Genomic DNA, 24,761 nt, shown 5'->3' with positions numbered 1-24,761 from the left:
AAATGACTTCGACATCGTGTTATTAAATTACGTCTGTTTTACCTCTAGCTTTTTCTGGAATGTGCTAATTCGGATAGAGGCATGTGGAGCAGGTCCTACATCTACCTATGTGAAAAGTATAAGTCAATGTATCTGTTCAGGTCATCATCCAAGGTTAAATAATGACGAAATCATCTGAAGTTTAAAAAACTTGATTCATCTTATCAACGCATGTAAACTTCTATGTGCCGAGAGCTTTCAAAAAATTAAGAGCATTAATATGCATTGCCCCTCATCTCTGAAGTAGCGTATAGGAAACTGGCAAAATCTCAGTTTCACTTTCAACTTTTCTTTATGGGCACTGCCACGGCGAATTGCCTTTATCTGGGCTCCGTTCCGGGAAAGCAAACAAAACCAGCACCTTCAAAATCACAAGCCAGCCTGGGTGCTGGGTCTGCATACGCTGGAAGTACTGACTGCCCAAAATGCCGGGCTAAGTGCAGGTCTAGGACCAAGGACCCCACTGCCAGCTTCCTCCTCCTGCTGTGCATCCTGATACATTGTATCACAACAGAACCAAATGGGGGCAGGGTGTGTGTGGGGGGGGAATGAAACCATCTATTTCCTCTCCCTAATCCTTCTCTCCCCCCAGCACCGTTAGAGCTGTGCACACAGGCAGAGGGGAAAGCTGATCACTGGAGTGCTCTGGAGGCTACGAGAAAATTCTCCAAGGCCAAATCCCCTTCTGCTGAATTGATTGAAACTTCTGCAGCTCTGTTCCCCAGAAGACTCACACGTTCAGCTGTTTACAGGGATGGAGACGTTGGTGGGTTACTGGATCATTTACCTTTGTCCAAGCCTCGGAGCTGAGCTGCCTCCTCCCTCACCCTCATTGCCCGCACATCGGCTTCCCTTTCCTCTCTGTTATGTAATCTTTATGTGAGGGTTCTGGAACTTCTCCAGGAAGTACATTTGATGTGAGACTGAGTAATCTCTGACTCTGGAGAGGAAGCCAAAGACGCAGAAATGCATTCAGGAGACTTTAGAGCAGAAGAGAAGAGTGTGCCCCGGAGACCGTCTCCTGGGAGATGGTTGGACGGGACTGGTTGGAATGTACCACAGACGGCTTGGACACTGGACAAGTGCAAAGCAGGTGCCTGGATGGGAATCCTTCGTGCATTCTCCTCACCTGTGCAGCAAAGGGCACCAGCTCTGTGATGTTCTTTCTATGCCAGTGATTCTCACCTTGATCACATATTAAAATCATCAGTGGCACTTCAAATGCCCAGACTGTGCCCCATGCCAGAGTCCTTGGGGGTCAGGACCATGGGTCAGTATATGTTTTAAGATGTCCAGGTAATTCCAGGATGCCAACCAGCTTGATAACCATGCAATGTAAATTCATGACTTAATATGTCAGGCAGTATATCAGATGCTATCACAGACTGAAGGTTTGTGTCTCCCTAGCCCCCAAATTTATATGTTGAAAACCCAACCCCAGTGTGATCCTATTGGGAGGTGGGGGCTGTGGGAGATGATAGGGTCATGAGGAAGGACATTTTTTTTGTTCCCTTTTCAAGTTTTTATTTAAATTCTAGTTCATTTATATGTAGTATAATATTAATTTCAGGAGTAGAACTTAGTTCATCACTTCCTTATAGCACCTAGGGCTCATTGCAAGTGTCCTCCTTAGTACCCATCCCTCATCTAGCCCATCCCCCACTCACCTCCCCTCCAGCAACTGTGGTTTGTTCTCTATAGTTCAGAGTCTCTTACGGTTTCCCCCTCTCTCGTTTATTTCCCTATCCCTATGTCCATCTGTTTTGTTTCTTAAATTCTACCTATGAGTGAAATCATATGGCATTTGTCTTTCTTGACTGATTTATTTTTCTTAGCACAATACTCTCTAGCTTTATCCACTTCACTGCAAATAGCAAGATTTCATTCTTTTTGATGGGTGAGTAATAGTTCATTGTACATATACACCACATCTTTAACCATGTTCAGTCCATGGACATTTGGGCTCTTTCCATAATTTGGCTATGTTGATAATGCTGCTATAAACACCAGGATGCATGTGCCCCTTCAAATCAGTATTCTTGGATCCTTTGGGTAAATACCTAGTAGGGTAGTTGCTGAATCATAATGTAGCTCTATTTTTAACTTTTTGAGGACCCTCCATACTGTTTTCCAGAGTGGCCACACCCGTTTGCATTCCCACTAACAGTGCAGGAGGGTTTCCCCTTAGGGGAAGAGCCCTCCTGATGGGATAAGTGCCATCAGGAATGGCACTAGACTAAGCGACACCAGAGAGCTTGCTTTCTCTCTCTGCTCTCCACCATGTTGGGGGACAGTGAGATGAATGTCATCTACAGACCAGGACAAGGGCTCTCACCAGACCCTGGATCTGCCAACATCTTCGTCTTGGACTTCCAGCCTCCAGAGCTGAGAATTAAGCATCTCTTGTTTAAATCACCCAGTCTGTGGTATTTTCAGTATAGCAGCCCTAATGGACTAAGGTAGATGCTGACTTTGCAAAGGTGAAGTTATGATACTTGAAGGGGACACAGTCTGGGGGCTACACAGCCAAAGATGCAAGGGAGCTCCATGGGCTTGATCACGGGCTCTCCCCTGCTGCTCACATGCTCGGGGACCATGAGACGGCTTCCTCTTCCAACAGTTGCCCCATGCTCAAACTTTGTCAGAAACAGAAAACAACCAGGACTTCAGCTTACTACACAGTAACCATTGAACATTTCAATAGGGAATCTCAGTGGCTTTTCCATTTTTGCTGCCACTGCTTTTCTGTACACAGTAATATAACCAGTCAGGATTTTAAAGTGGCTAGTTTAAAATCATTGCCTATTAATAATAATCACTCATTGGGCAATGCTTTATGTTTCTACAAAAGACCTTCATGTCAAGCAGGTGTTCTCAACCAGGCGTAGCCTCCCTCCATCCCTCAAGGGAACATTTGCATTGTCTGGAGACATTCTTGGTTGTCCCAGCTGGTGAGAATGTGACTCCAATAGCTAGAGGCCCGGGGTTGCTGCTAAATATCCTGTAGGCACAGGACAGCCCCACAAACAGGATTATCTGGACTAAATGTCTATAAGGTCGAGGTTGAAAACGCTGACACATAGAATCTCATTTGATCTTGGCAATGACTCCATGAATTGGACATTACAAGAAGGACCCCAGGGCTAGGACAGTGAGTTATTCATTCAAGACTGTAAATCCTGAAGCCAGGGATCTCACGCTAAGTTTGTTCTCTGTGTTTGTTTTGCCTTACCCAGCTTATCGGGGTACGATCGGCAAATGGACATTTACATATTTAATGTGTATCATGTGATGTTTTGATATATGCATCTATTGTTACCAAAATCAAGCTCATTAATATGTCTGTCATCTCACATAGTTATCTTAATCTTTTTTTCTTTGTTTTGTTTTGTGGTGAGAACGTTAAGATCTACTCTCTCAGTCGGTTTCCAGTATCCAGGACGGAATCCTCGGTTGTTGTCACCATGCTCTAGGCTAGATCTCCAGAGTTTTCCATTCTGCATAACTGAAACTTCATGTCCTCTGACTAACCTCTCCCTCATCTGCCCCTTTCCTGAGCCCCTGGCAACCACCAGCATGCTTACTTTCTGCTTCTGTCAGTTTGAATTTTTAGATTTCATGTATAAGTGAGATCATGCAGTATTTGTCTGGCTTATTTGCATGTGTCTGCCTTATTCCCATGAGCAGATGCCCTCCAGATTCATCTGTGTTTTCAAATGGTAGGATATCCTTCTTTTTTATGGTTGAAGAATATTTCTCTGTGTGTGTGTTTGTGTGTGTTTGTGTGTGTGCGTGTTTGTGTGTGTTATGTTTTCTTCACCCATTCTTCTGTCCATGGACACTTTGGTGGCTTCCATGTCTTGACTACTGTGAAAAATGCTGAGTGAACCTGTGAGTTCACATATCTCATCAAGATCCTGATTTCATTTCCTTTGCATGAATACCCAGACATGGCATTTCTGGGTCATAAGATAGCGCCATTTAAAATTTTTTGAGGAACCTCTATACTGTGCCAATTTACATTCCCACCGACTGTGCGTAAGGTTCCCTTCCCCCGCATCCTCACCAGTTCTTGTTATCGCTTGTCTTTTTGACGAGAGCCATCCTAACAAGGGAGGTCATATCTTCTATCTTATTACATAGTTTTTAATGGCAAATTTACATAAAGAAGTCATATACATTTGCTGATCTATGAATATACCATGCTGTCGGAAACAAATTGAAATGGTCTACAAGGTGTATGTGGACATGTAAATTCTTCACCGACCAACCATCATGGTTTTGATTTGCATTTTCCTGGTGACTCGTGATGCTGGACACCTTTTCATGTGCCTGCTGGCCATTTGTATGCCATGCGAAAGCCTATTTAACTGCAGGGTAGTTTCAGGTACTGCCCCTGTGTTGAGGGGAATGGAGAGACATACCATACGCCTCTGCCTAGATGAGACACCCCATGGAGAAGAGAGTTGTGCGGGTCACTTCCGCTGAACAAACTAATTCTGTTGACCTTGTCTGATTCCTTGGTCTGAAAACTGGTTATCAGTTTTAAGGAATGGAACGCTTGGCCATTGCACATTTTATTTGGCACTTTTCATTTTGGTCTTAATTATAGTTAAGAATATTTTGGCTGGCACAAGAAGAGCCAACCCGACTAATCCGTGACCTTGTCCTTGAAAATCCCCAACTAGGAGCCAAACCATCTGAAAGCTCAATGCTTCCAGCTTGCCGCAGCCTAACGGGAAGAAGACAGAGCCTCTCCCCTGTGCTTGGTGTGGGCAAGGCAGGCCTCTGAGAGATTTCCTGGCGCCAGGTTCATGGAAGCAACCACGAGCAGCAGAGCCCACACTGGTCTGCGCCACCCTGGCCTTGGAGTTGGAAGGGGGTGCTGGCCAATTTTAGTCCTTCTGCCCCCCTTCTGGCTTGGTCCAAGTTGGGAATTTAGAGTCTGGAATCCAGAAAACTCGCCTGTGGTATGACCCAAGAAAAGTCCAATTTCCTTAAACCAGTTTTCCCGTCTGTATAGAAGGAAGATTTTCTGATCCATTTGTATTAATCATGGTTCTCTAGAGAAGAACCAATAGGATAAATAAATAAATAAATAAATGTATATATATTTATATATATTATATACATATATATGTATATTATATATATAAATATATATATACATACTTATATAAATATAAATCACAAGGAATATACCTACTAATTATAAGGGAATATATTTATATTTATCTATCGACATGAAGAATATTATTTAAGTGATAAGGAATTGGCTCATGTCAGTTATGGAGGCTGAGAAGTCTCGAGGTCTGCAGCTGGCAAGGCTGCCCTGGACCCCCAAGGGCTGATGTTGTCGTTCCGATCTGACTGAGTCGGAAGGCGGGAGACGATCCACATCTCAGCCTGAAGGCAGCCAGGCTTGCCGCGGACTGGATGAAACCCTCCCGCACTGGGGAGGACCAGTGATCTGCTTCACTCCGCCTGTCAACTTACATGTGAATCTCCTACGGTGCTAGCGCCGAATATGTGTGTCCCCCACCGAGGTTCATATGTTGAAAGCTAATGCCCGGAAATCATGGTATTAGGAGGAGGCGGGGCCTTTGGGAGGTGATGAGGTCATGGAAGTGGAACCCTCATGGACCGGATTAGCACCCTCATAACAAAGAGACCCAAGAGAGCTCCCTCTCTCCTTCTGCCACCTGGGCCAGAAAGTGGCCCTCACCAGACACAGTCTACTGGTATCCTCATCCTGGACTTCAACCCTCCAGAACCATGAGGAAAAAAAAAAAAAGACAAAACTCCAAAACTCAATTAGAGAGTTATAGTGAAGACACGAGACCAAAATTTAGTGGTGAAAATATTTCCACGTTTTGAACCAGTGACTTATTATTCAGAAAATCTGATATACACACACATATATAAAAGGGTCTGTATTTGGATTTTGGAAAATTAGTTTTATTATACTCATGTGGTTGTGTTTATTTAAAATATGTGTGCTCTGGATTCTAAATTCTTAGATGAAATGTTGCCTTTTTAAATTAAAAAGAAAAAAAGTAATTACCATAGTGTTCTGGCAAAAAGAGCACAGTGCTGTGGATTTGTAGAATAAAGAACAAAAATATTCTTGCCAGATTGAAATAATCTGTTCCTTCCACAGAGAAAAAGAGTTTTATGATAGCCTACAATATTGTCAAAAGTAGTAACTGCTCCTTTCTGGGCAAGGATTATAATTCCGACCCCAAGAGATGAGGCTTGGCCAAGTGTCTTTGGCCAACAACATCATTGTGGATTTTTGCTGTCCGCTCTTGCCTCCCATCTGAAGATAAGCAGCGTTTCAGATCGAGATTGCCCCTGGCTTTGGTTCTAGACTTGGAGCGGAGCTTTAACAAACCCGCAGTGGGCGCACTGTCAGCGGGAAATATATGGTTGGTTGTCATCGGTCTTTGGGATTTTGAGTTGTTTCTTCTTGCAGCAGAACCGACTCTGTCTCAACTGTTCCGTGACTTGATATTTCCCTACACCGTGACTTCCGTTCGCAGGAAGGCCTCCCTTGCTTGAGAAATAAGGCTGACTCAAGGGTATGGTTGCTCTCCATTGCACTGAGGATACATCAAAGGAAGAACAGAGCTTTACTGGAACTTCAGTGAAGATAGAGCAACTCACAGAAAATATGAGGGCGTAGGATTTGGAATCAGACAGTGCCGAGTTCCAGTCTTGGTACTACCATTCTTCAGCTGGATAGACTTAGGGACTTCACCAACTTTGTGAGAGTCCGTTCTCCTTTCCATAAACCTGGCATAGAAATGCCCACATTCCAGGATTATATGAAGATTAAATTATATGGCATATAGAAAGCACTTAGCATAGTGTCCGAGCCCAACACTGTGGGTTTATAAGATATAAATGCTCAAGAAAGCGTTGTCATTATTAACATTCACATGCATACAAGTAGAGGCATTAAATAACTTACGTGCACAGTCTGAAGGCTGATAAAACACTCACAGAGAGAAACGTGCTCGTGGCCGATCCCTACCTCTTTAGCGTACCTGAGGCATCATAGGTTTCCTCTAATCGCAATATGGCTCGATAGCAATTTAAATGTTTAAGAATTATCGAACACTTGAGAAACCAAGTTGATCTGCAACTGTTTTTGGAAAGAGGAAGCGTTCATAAACTGCAAACGTTCTGGAGGCATATGTCAGCCACCGAATCATTTCTGCCGACTTGAACAAGCTCGCCGGCCGAGGGGATGGCTCTGGGTTAGGATAACAGCAGGCGAGATCAACAAAATATGTCACATGTGGTTCGTACCCCAAGGAGTTCAGGCTGGTGGTAGAAAGGCTAACGGTGTCATGAGATGGGAAGACAGCAGTGCTGCAGGGAAGCTGGCGTAGTAACAAGCGGGAGTCACAGCGGTCACATGTCACATGCTGGCTCTGAGGGGACGGGGCCTCAGTCTGCCCCAGTTGCCATGACCGGTGCCGTAGCCTGGAGGCTTCAGCAACAGACAGTGCCTTCTCATAGTTCTGGAGGCTGGAAGTCTGAGATGCGGGGCCGGCATGGTCGGGTGTCTGGTGAGAGCACTCTTCCTGGTTTGTAGAAGGCTGCTTCTGGCTGTGTCCTCACGTGGCCTTTCCTTAGCGCAGGGAGGAAGGCAAGGATGGCTGGCGGGAGGAGGGAGCGAGAGAGATCACGCTCTCTGTGTCTCTTCCTCTGACGGCACTAATCCCAACAGACCAGGGCTCAGCCCTCTTGATTGAATCAGCTCCCAAGGACCACCTCCTCCAAATACCATCCCAGGGAGGATGAGGGCTTCAACAAGTGAATTTCTGCAGGGCCACAAAATTCCGTCCATAACAGATGGCATGGTAGCTTCAAGACAACAGCAAGGAAAATGACTACGACCACCAAACCCCATAACGTAACGGGGTCTCCATTCATTCGACCACGTGATCGGGTGCCGCGGATAGGAGTGGGGAGGGGACAGTCAGGACGCCTGACCTCAGGGTCCCTCCACCAGCCAGCTGGTGGTTAGGTCCGGGGTTCCACGGGACCATCAGGTCTCGACGGTGGGAAGATCTAGGATTCGCTCCGGGAGTTTCCCGAGGATGTGATGTTTCAAACGCAGGAGAGCAGAAGAGCAGAGCAGAGGAGATCCCAGGCGCAGGGACAGTCTGCATGAGGGTGGGCGGCAGAGAAGGGCTTCGTGCCCCTGAGTGACAGGAGGAAGACCAGGGAGGCTAGGACAAGTCACAGAAGGGGCCGAGCCGATGGGTAAGATGGGAAAGGTCAGGGCAGATCAGGCAAAACTGGGACACGTTTCCTTGCTGACCAGGTGCAATGGAAGTTGTCAAAGGACTTCAAGGAGAGGAAAGACATAATCTAATGTGTGTTCTTTTTTTTTTTTTAAATTTTGTTATGGTTCTTCAAGAACTTAAATGTAGAATTACTATTGGATCCTGTAGTTCTACTCCCGGGACATCCCCCCACCCCCTGAAGAACGGACAGCGGGGCTCAAACAGATGTTTGTCCACGCACGCTGTTGGCACCATGATTCTGAATAGCCCAAAGGTGGAGAACAAAAGGAGGATCAACAAAACGCGGCATCACACACACACACACACACACACACACACACACACACACACAGACAAACAGACACACACACAGACAAACAGACACACACAGACACACATACACACACACAGACACACACACAGGCACACACACACATACACAGACACATACACACATACACACACACACAGACACACATACACACACACAGTGGGATACTGTTCAGACCTAACAAGGAAGGAAATTCAGACACCGGCTCCCACACGGATGAACCTTGGAAACATGACGCTAAAGACATCAGCCAGATACAAAGGGACAAATCCTGCAGATGCCATGCTTCTGAGTACCTGGAAGAGTCAAATTCACAGACAGAAGTCGGGGCGGTGGTTATCGCGGCCTGGGTGGTGGGTGGGTGGAGAGAATGGGCGTGATCAATAGGGACCGTGTAATCGGTGTGGACTAGTGTAACAGGTACTGCTGGGAAAGGTGAGAAAGTGCTGGGGGTGGACGGTGGTGATGTTTGCACCTATGTGCTTATGGCCCTGAATTATACACTCAAAAATGGTTAAAATGGTAAATATTGTGTCTATTTCAGCACACTACAAACAACTTTGCTACAGTTGCTGTGCGGGGAGATGGGGGTGCGAAGCAAAATGGAGAGAACAAGCCACAGGCTCTCTGGTAGCCCTGGTAAGAGAGCAGGATGGGGCAGGTGCGGGGGGGAAGGGGATGGATTCGCAGCTCACTTCCGAGGTGGACTGTGATGGGCTAGTGCGGCCCCCTGGGGGCGGTGGTGAAGGAGAGGGGGGCAATGTTGGGAAGGGAGGGTTCGGAGACACTGGCAACCCCCCACTGCTTGTGTTTCTTCCACAAGCAACGGGAGACTAAAACCACCTCTTACGGACATGGCACACCCTGGAAGAGAACATACTGGAAGTGGAGGGTGGTTGGGAGTTGGGTTCCCATGCTCCGTTTTTGGATACACTGTGACACATATGTCCCCGAAGGATCCAACTGCAGCCAGCAACAGACCCGGGGCTCAATAGGGTAGGAACTGGGAAGTGACAGAAGGTACAAACTGCAGCATCGGAGAAGACTGTGTAAACCAAGAGTGTAGACCAAGGAGTAAAAAATGCAGTCTTAGCGCTGTGAGCCCAGGTCTGACAGGCTGACGTTAAGACCCAGGGAGCCCGCTTGTTTTTCTCTTTAAACCAGAGACATGAGCACTTGAATGAGAATTACTGGTGTCTAGATATTAAAAATATGCACGGAAATCAAGTCCCAGTGTTGGAGGGAGGTGTCCGATGCTGGGGTACCGCAGCAGGTACCTTGAAGCCTGGTAGTGCCTGCCGGTCACCCTGACTCTCCCAAGTGCAAGATGGAGACCATTGGCTGCTCGAGTGGGAGAAGGGGTTGGAGAATGAGGCCAGGGGGTCTCCGAGTATCATTTCTTCCTAAGCCAGCCCGAGCAGCCCCTCTCTGCTTGAGGAGGCTGAACAGAGAGGAGGCTACCCACGGTGGCTGCAGAGAGTGGTGTGGACTGGCTACCTTCACAATCTGCCTCAAAGAAAAAAGGCTTTTCCTTTCCGATCTACTTGTGTTTGATGGTCCCCCCTCACCTTTCCTTCAACTAGTCCGACCGAAGCTTTGATCTCAGCAGGCAAGAGAGTGAATTAACACGGGCCGCGGGCATCCTCATCTTTAAGTGAGAGGTAATACTGCTGTCCTATCATAATGGTCATAAAAATGTCAGCTCCTTTCCTGTGCACATGATTTAATAGGAATGCCTCCTCCTCTTCCCCGCTTACCGGAGGCTTATTTTGGAGTTTACAAGTTTGTATTTCCTGGACATACTCCAGTGGGCCCAGGAGTGACTGTCAGTGAGGACCTCCTTTGGGAACACTCATGATTTTTCTGAGTATGTAGGAACTCCCTAGGAGCAAATGCCACTAAAAAGTGGCATTTCAGCTGGGGAGAGTTTGCCACTAACAAACCTGGATTGGGCTGGCGGCTAGAAATAACCCGAGCTGGTGTCCCCACTGAAGAGGGGGTGTCTGCAGGTGTGAGTGATGGAGACCTAGACGCGCCGTGGAGGAGGAACGCAGCTGCAGGGGTGGGCGGCGCTTGCCAGGTTGGGACCAGAGAGACCGACTGTGTGACTCAGGGATTTAGACCAGGCTTTGGTATTTGGGGTTCCAGGGCAGGCTGGAGGGCCGAGAAGTCCTAGGACGCAAGTCTAAAAGAACGGAGCAGGAGAAAGAAGACTGGGTGTGCGGGGCAGAGGCGGACAGGTGCGGGTGGTGGGCCGACTCGGCGGTATGCAGGTCTCTGGAGGTAGCGGGGGGCGGAGGGGGGGACCTGGAGGCCAGTGTTGGAGGGAGGTGTCCGATGATGCTGGGGTACCGCATCCTGGGGGCCTCCTGGGTGCAGAAGCGGGGAGGAAGCAGGCTGTCCTGATGCTGGCCCCATCCCGTCCGCTTGCGCAGGGCAGTGGCTCAGAGCCAGAGGGCAAGATCCTGAGCCAAAGACCTAAACAGCGCGAGGATGCCCGGGACCCCGCGGGCAGAGCAAAGCCTGTGCACCCCACGGGCATGCGCGCGCTCGTTGCCCGGCGAGATGCTGGTCTTCGCGCGGCGAGGATTCACCCGGCGGCCGGAGCGAGCAGGAGGTGGGTTGGGGCCGGGGCCGGGGCCGGGGTGCTGGTCTCATAACGGGCCTCTGCCTCCGCGGAGCGGGCTCTGGGGGGACGTGACCGCAGCCCCAGGTAGGGCGGGCGCACCGTGCACACGTGGAGCGCACGTGGCAGCCTGGCAGGGGTGCCCGGGTTGGCGGGTCTCCCCGCGGCCGGGCAGGTGTGTCTTCTCGCTCGCTCTGGTCCTCTCACCGGCTCGCCCGGCGGCGCCCGGGCTGGGGCCTTCCGAGCGGGGGCGGCTCCTGCAGGCTCCTGCAGGTTCGTACTGGTTTTTTCTTGCTGACCATAAAGCAGGCAGGAAGGGCACGCGGTGCCCCGAGGTCGGTCTGCGGAAGGGGAATTGCTACCAGAAGGCTGTTTGGGTTAAAATTCCGCGGTAGAAATGCCAGGCTGAGGGCGAGCTCTCAGACCGTCTTCCTGCTTTGCCTTGCCCCGGGTCCCGCCCCGAGCGTTGGTCCCCGTGCGAGCGGCAAGAAGTTGCAGAGGTTCCTGACGATGCCCCTCTCGGGTCGAGCAGAGCTTGGCCGAATCCGAAGTCAGGGTCGGGAAGGGAAGTTTGCTCGAAGCCCCGAGGACGGAAGAAGAGAGAAGTGGCGGTGAGCAGGGGTGCCGGGGGCTGGAGACCTTCCCCCTAAGAGCTCTGGGGGAGGAACCGTGTCTGAGACCATTGCCCGCTTATTCCGGATCCGTCCTTATCTCGGAATCAGGGCGTTGACCCTTTGAAAGTGGCAGGAGATCAACAGATTTGCCCCCAGAGCATTCAGCAACCCCCAGGAGGGGATCGCTGATGCCAATGCAAGCGCACCCCGCACCCGGGGTGAGTTTGGTTTAAGGACAGGTGCAAGGGAGGGGTGGGGGCGGCAGAGGGGAGGGAGAGGGTGGACCAGTGCCGCGGCCGGTGCTGTGCGGGGTCGTGGATAAGAAGGCCAGAGAGTGATTGTATCCTTTTCTTTTTAAAAATTTGTTTGAAATTAATTAATTAACATATAATATACTATTAGTTTCAGAGATAGAGCTTAGTGATTCATTAGTTGTGTATAATTATCCAGTGCTGGTTCCCAAGCGCCCCCTTAAGGCTCATCCCCCACTTACCCCAAACCTCTGCGCCCCATACCTTCCCTCCAGCAACCCTCAGCTTGTTTCTTATATTTAAAGAGTCTCTAATGGTTTCTCTTCTTCTCTGAGTGCCTGGGCGGCTCTGTTGGTTAAGCCTCTGTCTGCAGTTCAGGTTATGATCCTGGGGGCCTGGGATCGAGTCCCACATCAGGTTCTCAGCTCAGGGTGGCGTCTGCTTCTTTCTCTCTTTCTCTTCCTCCCCCTGCTTTTGCTCTTTCTCTGTCAAATAAATATTCTTTCGTTTTAAGGAACCAACAGCTCTGTGCAAAAGCGATCTAATTTATCTCTACCACAGCCCCCACGAATTAGGAAAATATTGCCTTTTTCACAGATAGTGACTGTGTCGGGTTAGCTGCGTCTGGGTGATGCCGCCGTGAGGTTGGCCGGCAGGGAGGACTATCACTTAGGCCCTTCTGCTCTCTCCTTTGAAGGTTATTTCCCCAAACAGAGCTGGATTGTGGACAGGGGAGGATAAGATCAAGAATCATGAAGGAAAATTATGAGTGGAATTCCTAAAAAGAAATAGAGATTTTGGGTCTGACCCCTCGAGGACTATTTCTTTTATTTTTTGGGTAGTTGGATCATTTGTCCCGGGAAGAGTTTCTGAGAAAAAAACTCCCATTCTCCTCCAAAATATTTGAATATCCATCTACCGACCTATCAAGCATTTTAGGCACTCTGCTAAACACTTTATACACACCCAGTACCCATAAGAACCCCGTGAGGTACGTTAGGAAATGAGGTTAAAAATATTAAAAGAGGTAATTTGCTTAAGGTTCAAGAGCTGAAATGCAGAATGTTTGGGATGTGTCTGTCTGGTTCTCAACTCTATGTTTGGGATGTGTCTGTCTGGTTCTCAACTCTACCGCCTGCACCACTTTTCTAGCTGAATTTGCTCCCATAGGCCCCGGCAGATTGTTTGATGGGCTTGGATACCGGACACTGTGCACAGCCCAGCCTTGTTTACGTGCGCCCCAAAATCTGCCTTAAGAAGCCCAGTAAAAAGGTGTGGTATTAAAAGTCCTCAGATGGAGCATCTGGGTGGCTCAGTCAGTTAAGCATCTAACTTTTAATTTTGGTTATGGTCAGGATCTTGGGGCCATGTGATTGAGCCTGTGTTGGCCCCTGTGCTCAGTGAGGGAGCATCTGCCTGAGATTCTCTGTCTCTCTCCCTCTGCCCCTCTTCCCTCCCTACGATGCTCCCCATCATATTTTTTTTTTAAAGTCATCAGATGAGTTGGATAAGAGGGAATCATTTTAATAGCAAAGGCTGGCGGAATGCCAATCTGCCTGGCCAACAGGGAAGAGCCCTGCTAGGTTATGACTTATTCCATCAATTCAAATATATCCTTCTTTCATATCATGCCTTCCTCAGATACAGCCACGGAGAAGAAAGTCAGGCAAACCCTGGTCTTAAATGTCTTTTTTTTTTTTTTTTTTTTTTGCTAGATATCTGAATTTAAAATTTGTTCTATTTCATAGCTTAGCATGTACTCTTGGCCCTTCAAAGGACATAGTCTTTCGGTGTTTATCTCCAAAACAACCCCAACAGCCCCTAATACGTAGTTATTTTAATTTTGTAAAGGTGTAGTTTTACACACTTCGTGAGATGGGGTGTGCTCTGTCTGACTGATATGTGGGATCACACAGTCTGTGAGGGGTGCAGGGACTAGCAAGCCCTGTAAAGCTTCTCAGGTGACAAAACATCCCTTTCTTGTTAGAAATATAGATTTCTAGTAATTTGGTATGAAAGAAAATATTAATGCAAGTTGGAAAGGCAACTTGTGGGATGAGGATATTTCTAGAACTGTGACTTGGTGGGCTCATGACTCCAGAATGTCAGGAACCTGTAGAAACATTCAGTTCAATAATTTGGAGTTCTCTGGGGAGCATGGGAGGCTCAGTCATTTAAGCGTCTGCCTTCGGCTCAGGTCATGATCTCAGGGTCCTGGAATCGAGCACCACATCGGGCTTCCTGCTCAGCAGGGAGTCTGCTTCTCCCTCTGACCTTCCCCTGCCTTATGCCCTGTCTCTCTTGGTCTTAAATAAATAAATAAAATCTTTAAAAAATAATAATGATTTGGAGTTCTCTAAAGGTCTGTTGCCCTCTGACCGAGCTAATTCAGGGTCATTATAAAACTGGTGAAACACTCATGAAAATGAAATTTATGTGCAAGTCTGAATATTACCTGTACATTATTACAGCATTCAGTTTCCTACTGTTTTTTTGTTCCTTGTAACAAACCAACACATACACTTTATTATGCTGCTTCTGTCGGGGCAGAATTCATTGTTTTACCTGACAGACGGGACGTGAATCGTGACCAGATGCTACCCACAGAAATTCAGTTTCCTTTCAATCTGGAGACACTTCCCTGTAGGATCAGGGGTTGAGAGTCCAGGAATGTTAAGAACACGTGTCCTTGGAGATGGCCTTGAGGCTGGACGCAGAGGCTCTGCATCTGTCCATAGGGCTGGAGGATTGCGGGTTGCCCGGTGCTGAATAGCTGAGCGTCCTCGTCTGCATAACTTGCCGTCTCTGGAAGGGACCTTAGAGGCCAGGCGGTGCTACAAGCTCCCAAAGGCATTTGTCAGGCCCAGGACAGGGTGGTGTGAGCTGGTTTCCACTGCTCGCCTAATCAGTGTCTTTACGTGGGATAGAAAAACAATGATCTCTAGATAGTTTCCTTTGGAATGGGCCTGCCTGCATTTTGGCCACGATATCAGAGCAAGGTTGCTCCTTTGTGTCCATGGGCATATCCTAGATGGAGCTCAAGTACCGGACAGCAGGTATCTGAGCACGAGATGCAAATCAAGCGAGCAGCATCGGGGCAGATTGAAATGCATCGGGACATCGGCAAGAAGGGAGCAGTTGGCTTTGAAATGGTGCAGCCGTTGCGCTCCGTGTCGGCTGGTTCTGCTACAGTCTCTCCCCCATTCGTGCAGACGTGTTCGTTGAACTGGGGCTTCTCTTGGGTGGAATGACAAGCTCAGGTCTGCACTTGCCCAGGTGGCTGGAGAGGGTGCTGTGCCCCTTGGTATCAGCTCCCCACGATGTGGCCAGGGGCGCTCGGGACACTGTGCTGTGAGTCACCAGCAGCCATCCTCTGGCATGGCCGGGGACCACGAGCCCCTTTCAGTTTGCTGGCTTGGCACCTTTAATTAAGTAAGGAAAAATGTGGGGACAGGAGTGACTGGGCCAGCCTGGAGCATTTGGCCACCGTTTTTCCTTCCCCTTCCAAGTTCTTGTGCTCTGTTGGAAATTAAATGTATGTTTTCTTCCAAAATGAATGGCAGAGAAAGAGAAAAGGAAAAGCCACCCAGGGTTGAAAAGTGGTAGCTTCTTGCAGCTGACTTCCTGCCTTTGCCAAGAAGGCAACTCAGCGTGTCCTCAGCTCACCCTTGCCCGGCCAGGCTCTATGCAAATGAGAAGCTGTTTCCATGTCTGCCCATCTGAGGCTCTTAAGTAAAAAAGAAAGAAAGAGAAGAAGAAAACCACCGTCACCACCACCAACAAAAAAAAACCCCAAGACCAATTAATTCCGGTAGATTGCGGCAAAGCAGGAGCCTTGGTGGGGGCACATCCTGTTTTGACGTTGAAGCTGTCAGTCCCCAGTCAGAGGGTATTTGCCAATACCCTCTCTGATGAGCCGTACTCCGTCGAGAATGAAATCAGGGGTGACAATTCAAAAACAGTTGCACGCCAATTTTTCTAACCTTAGGTCATTTGGAATGCTATTTTTTTTTTTTTTAGACTTATTTGCTTCAATGGGAAAACAGGCAAAGCGAGTCTAAGTCTTACACGATGCCTATGAATTTATTTTAGGGTCGGACATGAACTTACCTCCATTGGTTTTGATCTTGCAAGAACCATCTTTGCCTTTTAACAGCTGTGCTCTGGTGGGTCCATGGCCAGGCTGCAGGGTTCCCATCAGGAGGAGAAGTACCTCTGTTCTTTGCTTTTTTATTTCTAATACCCGTGTTTGATTTGAAGACCCCCTTCCTAAGCTGCACTCGGTGATTATGTGCCCACCACTTGTATGTTTTGTTTTGTTCCAGGACCAGGTAAGAAGCTTAAGTCCAGCCAGAAAGGTGTAGTTCAGGCTGCGGGCAAAGAGTGTATTCAACCGATGGAATTTAGTGGCAGTGGGACCGGGAACTGGATTTATTTCTCTGCTGTCTCTGCTGTCAAAGGTGTGGACTTGGGCAGATTCCTTCATTTGCCCCTTTCCTGTCCCCTTCAGCTCAAAACACAGTCTCTTTTTAGATCTTGAAGACTCACTTTCAGGGTTCATGCATCCCGTCCAGTCTAAACAAGCCATCAGCTGCGCATCTAGTCTCAGACCCCTTCAGTGACGTTGCAGGAGTTTGCAGTGAGGTCGGTCAGACCGTGAATCGGAGCAAACAGAAGAAAGGCCCGTCCCATGTACCTGTTTATGTTTCCGATTCTCTTTTCATTTCTCTCTTAAGCCTCAGTTTTGGCTCAGTGGGGCATCTTCGGTTTGTGCATAAATATAAACATGTTTGGGGGTGCTCAAAGTCTTGCACTTTATGTTTTGGGGGGGGCAAAATGAAGACATGGAGGGCTTGCCCGGCGGTAGCGGGGAGGACCTGCAGGGGAGGGGGCCGGGGGCCGAGGAGCCGCTGGAAGCGGGCAGGGGTCCAGGAGGAGACTGTGAAGTGAGGAAGCCCTCTGGTCCAGAGGAGGGGGCTAGAGTCGGAGGAGCTGGCTCCTGCAGGGAACACGGGTCCAGGAGGGGAGGTGCTGAGGCAGGGCTTTGGCTTGGCCATGAGGGAATGTCCCCTCGTGAGCCTACTTTGTCCCAGACTCAGCCAAGACTGGGACGAGTCTACGTTCACTGCATCCCCAGGGCTCCGAGGTCTGATTGGCACTGTGTCCAGTCTGTTCCCGGAACCCCTCCGCCTGGCCTTCGGTCACCCCTTTGCTTTGTCCAGTCAGAGCTGTTGCTGTCCTTCTGCTCTGTTGCCCGCAGCTTCGGGCCTCTTCCCGTAGCCCTTTCCCGCCCCCAGGTCACCTCCGTTCCCACGGCGTCCGTGGGAAGCCCACCTGGAAAGCCCTGTACCTTCTAGTGTTTTCCCCTTTGTACACCAGATGCTTCGGAGGGGCTTTGGAGAGCTGACCCAGCATTTAGACCTCCGCCTCCTTTTGCCAGCATGGGATCAGACACAGCTTCACGTGTTAAGAACTGGTCTGTCCATCTTCTACACGGGCCTGCTCAGGCAGCCAGCCTTCCTCAAAGTCCCTCCTACAGAGTGAGGGACGTGGCAGGCCGGAGTCTTCGCCATGTTGCAGAGCCTCCTGCATGTTGCAAAGGCCAGGATCAGGTATACCAGGATCAGGGGTACCGTTAGACGTCCGGTCCCGCCAGAATGACCACAGAGGGCTGCTTCACGAGGGTGTGGACGGAATCCAGGTTTCTAACAGAGTCCTGCTCTGCTCTGACTCTAAACCCAGATAACCAAGTACCGAAATAGGCCCTAATAAAGGGTAGGTGTGAGGGAAAGGGGGTGGGGTCATAGCTGAACAGTTGAATTTGAGATGTGTTTAGGGGATGTGGAGACGTCAATGTCTAGTCACCTGTTGAGTAGGTACATCTTAGAACAGGAGGAAAGTCAAAATAGTGCTGAAGAGGAAAAGTTTTTCTTCTCCACTCTTAGGTGCTTGTTTGGAGGCCTGCGAATTAAATTCAGACTGACAGTTTAGCAAGAGAAAGGACAGACTTTAATCATACTTGTACATATAGGAGTTTATAAAGACAGGTGGCTCAAAGGGCAGCTCAAATTTGGGACTTTTATACTATCTTATTAGGTGAAGGGGATGGGGAGAAGGGCACTTATGGGAAAACAGTTTAAAGATTTAAACATAAAATGGTTTTCTTTCTCTTTGGAAGGACAAATGGTCCCATAGGGAGTGGAAGGGAGATAAGTCAATTTTGTGACAATGTCTGAGCATGGCGCTGAATTGTCTCCAAAGAAGGTTACAGTTGTTCTCAAGGAGGAGGTTTATGCCAGGAGGTCTATGCCTTTTTTTAGGAGGTTCAGTGTTTAGACAGATAAGACATTTCAGGAATTCAGTTGCCTTAGCTCAAAATAACTTTTCAGCTGTTTTTATTCTGAACACTTTAATAGGAATGTTTCTGATCACTGAGTGGGAAGACTGAAACCGTAGGTGAATTACAGTGTACAAGTGACCGAACATCCTTGGAGAAAGAGCTGATCCAGATTTGGGTCAGCAACTGTAGAAGAGGAGCCAAGAGCATCTTATCAAATCAGCATGGAAACCGTTAGAGAAGATGGGTCAGATCAAAAGGGAGGGCACAGAAGATGCCGTTGGCCGAAGACAGGACCGTCTGAGCTCCACAAACTATGACTACAAGGGATTAAAAGACATAAGAAGGGATGAATCCATGAATTCATAATGATCTTCAAAACAACAAGCGATTCATTTGTTTCTTCTGGAGAAGTGTGTCCCGTGATTATTCTGAAAACTCGCCAGATAAAGGAGAAAAGATCAAGCATTTATTCTGCTTTTAGGTCTGCCGCTTTACTGAAAGAAACTGCAGAGGACAGGGGAACATGGTGAATGACACCGCGGGGGATGTAATTCATAAACTCTGGGGCTTGGGAAACTCTATAGAGCAAGTAACCCTGCTACTTCAATCCATAAAATGCAAGGGGAGTAGGGAGAATGAACCTATAGATTAGGGATTTAAGAGACACAACAATCGAACTGATGTGTCGCTCTTATTTGGATCTTAATTTGAACAATCCAGTTATTGGTAAAAATTTACGACGTTTGTGGAAGCCTTTATCTTTCATACCGAAATATCAATACATACTGAATACACACTGAAATATTGATATGTACTGAAATACTGATAGATGAAATAATTTGATATTTGGGATTTGCTTCAAAATAATAAGTAAAATAAAATAATAAAAAATATAAATAAAATAAAATAATTGCTTCAAAACAATAAAGTGGGTAGGTCATAAAATGAAACAGAAGTGGCCATATTTGTTTTAGCTGCATGATGAGTACTGTTGGTCTTTTACTTTTGCAGATGTTTGAACATCTCTCTAATAATTTTAGACTGAGGAGGAAAGAGACCCAGATCTGATAGAGGATCCCATGTAGGGGATAAGCTAAGAATAAATGGGATAGGTAAAAGGATAAAATTGTACTCTGGGAGCCTGTGGAGGGGTAAAAATCCCCTTGGACCTGTAAATTTGGGAATTTTTAGCTGGAAGAAAAGTTAGCTTGAATGATAGGACAGAGATCTTAATTTTCGCTCCATATTTGCCTTCATTTCCGAAATTATACCCCTGTGTGCCTCTGAAAATACCACATTGTACCACACAAACATTGTAATTGTTTGTGGTCATACGCCATGTGTGTAACATGGGGATTATATATAGTTCTGTAGACATTTAGTCAAAAAAGGAGTTGGGTTTTGATCTCCTTCCTTTAAACCCACCTGGAATGAGTCATCTTTCAAGTCAGGAGTGGCTACTTCTCTACCTTGGGAAGGGGAAGATGTTAGCAAACTTGCCGGCTTCTCTTCCCTGCTCAACAGATATTTGAGTGTCCAGTTGTTTTCATTTTGGCAGAACCTCTGCTAGGTCCTGGAAACAGACTGATTACAAAAAGGGACATGCTGTTCAAGCCCTCCTGGAATCTGGGTTCTTGTGGGTATACATATTAAACAAAAACAAAATCAAAATGTCAACGAGCATAAATACAGGAAAGGAAGAGCATTCAGGGCTTTTAACATCTTAGACCAAAGGAACGTGACCTTGTCTGCAAAAGGAGTGAGGGACAGCTTCTTGAGGAAGTGAGATGTAGAGTGCGCGGATGTAGAATGAGTAAGCGTGAGCTAAATAACGGGAGAAAGGGAGGGCTCTCCAGGCAGAAGCAGGAGCGTATGTGTGAAGACCTTGCGGCAGGAAGGAGCCCAGTAGATGGCAGGGACTGAAAGAGGCCAGGGAGTCTGTGGTGCACAGCATGAGGGGAGGGAGAGGCCCATGGTTGAATACGCCTATCTAGGCAGGGGCCAGACCATGCAGTTTTTTGCAGGCCAGGACGGAGCAGTCCGGAGGCACAGGAGTGACTCACATCCGCGGAAGAGGAGAGGTGGGCAGAGGAGAGAGCCCTGCAAGAGAAGACACTCCTGTGCTTTCATTTGTGTTTGAAAAGATCCTGCTGTGGCGGGGTTCATCACCACTATGGGGTGTTCTCTTTGCTATGGTTTTTCTTATTTGTCTTGACTCATGAAGAAGGTCAGCAATCAAAAAGATAATGGCTGTTGATAGCATTCACTGTTGGGTTGCCACAGGCCAGTGGGTTCAGACTCCTTAGGAGGTCTAAGTTTTCAGAGATCAGTGTGGGTGTTCTGGACAGCCTGTGCTAGGAAGGTAGTACATCAAGAATTGGGTTTATCATTCGCAAATCGAACTATGGCATGCCAAGTTAAATTTGAATTTCAGGTAAATAAATAATCTCATTTAAATGTCAGTTGAAGAATGAATAGGTTTTTAATATATGGGACAGGAGATCATTTCAAATAAATTGATGCCCTATTTTTTTACGAGGCAACTTAACCAGAATATCTGTTAGTGCTCAAACTAAACGTTTTGAGAAGTTATCAGAGATGCATGCAAATCCAACCATTTCAATCATCCATCCATATCCATCCATCTACATCTGTCCATCCATCCATCCATCCATACTGAGCTTCTACTATGTGCTGGTCACTCTGGGGGCTGAGGGTACTGTGATCCGAACTCCCTCCCTTCATAATGCTTACATTCTAGGAGCAGAATGTTCATCTTAGAGTGATTATAACAAACCCTTCGAGATAACATTTGTGTCCACCAGTAGAGGAATGGATAAATAAAGGACGAACCGTCATGCAGTCATTACACAAATCGTTTTTGAAGGTTATTATATGTCATGGGGAATTGTTTCCCATATAAAAGCAAATTAAATAAAAGCAGTCCGCAAAACCAGAAGGTATCATGTATATTAAAATGACCAGGTATGGGTGTGTATTGTGTTAATGTCTGTAAGGAGATGCACTGACGGTGGCTAGATCGGAGTTTAGGAATTAGGGATAACCTTTTATTAAATCTTCATATTTTTATTTTTTCTTCTACATTTTCTGCAAAAGGTTTTGGGTGGTGTACCTTGGTGGCTCAGTAGGTTGGGTGGTCAACTCTTGATATGGGCTCTAGTCATGATCTTGGGGTTGTGGGTTCTGCCCGATGTGGGCTCCTTGCTCAGCAGGGAATCTGCCGGGCGGGGGATTCTCTCTCACCTTCTGCCCCTCCCCTCATCATGCTGTTTCTCTCTCTCTGTCTCTCAAATGGATAGGTAAATCTATTAAAAAAAAAAAAAGTTGTGGATTATTTTTATATTTGGAAATTTTTTTTTCAGAAGCTCCACAGCTGCTGTGGAAAGACTAAAGATCGGTGCTAGTTTTGGCTCTGCTGTTAATTCTCACGACAACGTTGAGCCAAACATGTCCCTTGTCTGGGCTTCAGTTTGTTGGATTTAAAATGAGACTAAGCGGTGATTTGGGGTGTAATTAAGACCCATACTAAGGTTAAAGAAATGTGGTTATATTTATGGAAGTAGCCCCGAGAATCCGTCATTATACTCTTGTGTGTCTTTGTGAAATCCATCTGTCACAGTTGTGTTCTTTCATTTTATCCGTCTGTTGTATTGTCTGCAAAATTTACCTTTAAATGTATTACTTTTAAATATTTTAGCATAGATAGAAGTGCGTATCTGAATGAGTGTGTGTGTGTATGTTTTGTTCTAAATCCTATATGGGGTTGTTAGTTAACCTTTAGAATATCCTAACTGGAAATACTCTTTTTTAGAAATTTTTTACTTTTTTTAAAGAAAGAGAGAATGTACAAGCAGGGGGTGGTGGGGGGAAAGGCAGAGGGAGAATCTTTAAAAAATTTTTTTAGTTTTTACTTTTTTATTAACACACAATGTATTATTTGCTTAAGGGTACAGGTGTGTGATTCAGCAGTCTTACACAATTCACAGCACTCACCATAGCACATACTCTCTCCAGTGTCCATCACGCAGCCACCCCATCCCTCCCACCCCCCTCCACTCCAGCAACTCTCAGTTTGTTTCCCGAGATTAAGAGTCTCTTATGGTTTGTCTCCCTCTCTGGTTCGTCTTGTTTTGTTTTTCCCTCCCCTCCTCTATGATCCTCTGTCTTGTTTCTCAAATTCCTTATATTGGTGAGATAGTATGATAATTGTCTTTTCTGATTGACTTATTTCACGTAGCATAATATCCTCTAGTTCCATCCATGTTGTTGCAAATAGCAAGATTTCATTTTTTGATGGCTGCATAGTATTCCATTATATATATATATATATATATATATATATATATATATATATATATATACACACACACACCACATCTTCTTTATCCATTCATCTGTTGATGGACATCTGGGCTCTTTTCATAGTTTGGCTGTCGTGGACATTATTGCTATAAATATTGGGGTGCACTTGCCGAGAGGGAGAATCTTAAGCAGTCTCCACACTGAGTGTGGAGCCTGACATGGGGCTTGATCTCAAAACCACAAGGAGCCAGGTAGGGGCCCGCTACCTGGACATAGTCTTTAGGAGTATTGAGAGGTTTCTATAAAGCTTTAATGATCTTAATCTCTGGTAAGTCCTAGAGGGTTCCCTAATGAGCCTAATAAATATGGGAAACTGTTTGTCATTGAAGAATTGAGTGGTGTTCATGATACATAAGTTGGCTAGAACTATTTAAAGATGTCTTTGCATGAATAGGATTTAGGAATTCAGTATGCTAGCAAATTATAAATTTTGCAGTGATGTCTAAGCCAGGCACAGCAATGTGTTCTGTGTCCAAGTATTAACAGAGGGTTAATAGCAACTTGATGCCAGTAAACATGGTAGCTGAATACTAGTGCTAGAATATTGTCACATCTGTTTTGAGTTAATATTTCATGGAAAGATGAGAGCTTTTACATCATTGAGCTGATGGGAATGGCTGTTTTTGTGCCTACTTGCTAGTGAATATTTCTGTGTGTGTTCGAATTTGGTCTGGGACTTGCTGTTTGAATCAGACATCTCCTAGAAGCTTGGTCATGGATGATGGGATCTGCTGTTCTTATGTGTGGTTGTTAGATATGCAGAGTCTGATAATTTTGAATGATTGAGTTGAGTCAGGTCACTTGGCATGCTAATCATAAAGTCTGTTTACAAATCCTTCATCCACTTGAATTTTTTTAAAAACTACGAAACACACATTTTAGGCAAAAATTGTTTAGTCTTTTAATTCATCAGGACACTTCTGTGTGTGACCGAGTCACCACTTACAGAGTAGGATGTGTCCAACAGCTTCATTTGAGGAGAAAATTCAGCAAAACCTTTCTTGGGAGACATAGAGATACAGGCAGTTGGTGGTGGTGAATGGGGGGTGGGGTGCTGACATGTCAGAGTGGGAAGAGTCAGTTTTGGCAGCAACCAGGGTGACCTTGGGCAGGTTGCTTATCTTCTCAGCCTTGGGTTCCACACCAGCAAAATGGAGAGAGGACAGGGTGGTTGTGAGCACTGTAAGTGCAAGTCAATCTGTTCCTTCATTCTAGATGACGTTCTGAGCAGCGCACACCTATAGGTGCCTCAGACACAGTTTCTATCACCCGGAGTTTATGGTGGGAAACAAGATCTATAAATAAGGAAAACATCAAAATGTAATGAGCACTGTCCTCATCAGCCTAGAGAAGAGTTTTCAGAGCAGATAAAGCCTGCGCTGCTTCTTTAAGGATGGGTGTCAGGTTGAGGTGTGAAGGTAGGTGCACTTAACAGGTTACAAAACCATTCTGCAGTATTTTAGTATTGCTGCTGCTGGTGGTGTTGTCCTTGCCTTTGAAGACTGGTGGTATTTTGGGAGAAATGTGCTAATTAAACCTGGAAAATGCCACATGATCAACAGCAGCAAACAAATCCAAGCTGTTTATGACTGCACCTGAGGGATAGGGGGATGTGAGAAGAACAACAGACATTTTCCAAACATTAACTGGGTATAATGGAATATAATAATTTGACAGGCTTTCCAGTTCCATAAGGATAAGGCAATTTCTCCACCTGATTCTTGTTGTTAAAAGGCTAAGCCATGGGGCTGGAGTTGGGAAGAAGAGGGTGTGGTGTAGGTGAAGCCTTAGTCATAAAGGAAGGGGAAGTAAGAGAAAAAGTGGACTTTTTCTGTCCCCAGAGATCACCTTGCTGCTGAAAGTGTGGTCTGTGGACC

The 24,761-nt window shown here is 46.6% G+C and overlaps 1 long non-coding RNA gene across 2 annotated transcripts in view; it reads left to right on the top strand.

The window, feature by feature from the left end:
• The window catches only part of LOC309868661, an 87,300-nt gene that overhangs the window by 58,934 nt on the left and 3,605 nt on the right, over window positions 1-24,761 (top strand). The window contains exons 7-14 of one of the 2 annotated variants that reach the window (XR_014313770.1): window positions 4,728-5,009; window positions 8,474-9,309; window positions 10,083-10,331; window positions 10,819-10,935; window positions 11,106-11,287; window positions 14,359-17,773; window positions 18,578-20,377; window positions 20,500-21,450. This is a non-coding gene — a long non-coding RNA (uncharacterized lncRNA). Of the gene's footprint in view, window positions 1-4,727; window positions 5,010-8,473; window positions 9,310-10,082; window positions 10,332-10,818; window positions 10,936-11,105; window positions 11,288-14,358; window positions 17,774-18,577; window positions 20,378-20,499; window positions 21,451-24,761 lie in introns of those variants that run through there. The other variant, XR_014313769.1, reaches the window with a different exon arrangement.

This window comes from Mustela nivalis, assembly GCF_964662115.1.
Source record: "Mustela nivalis genome assembly, chromosome: 7".
NCBI lineage: Eukaryota > Metazoa > Chordata > Mammalia > Carnivora > Mustelidae > Mustela > Mustela nivalis.
Note: the sequence above shows the minus strand (reverse complement) of the source record. Positions and strands in the feature narration are given on the sequence as shown.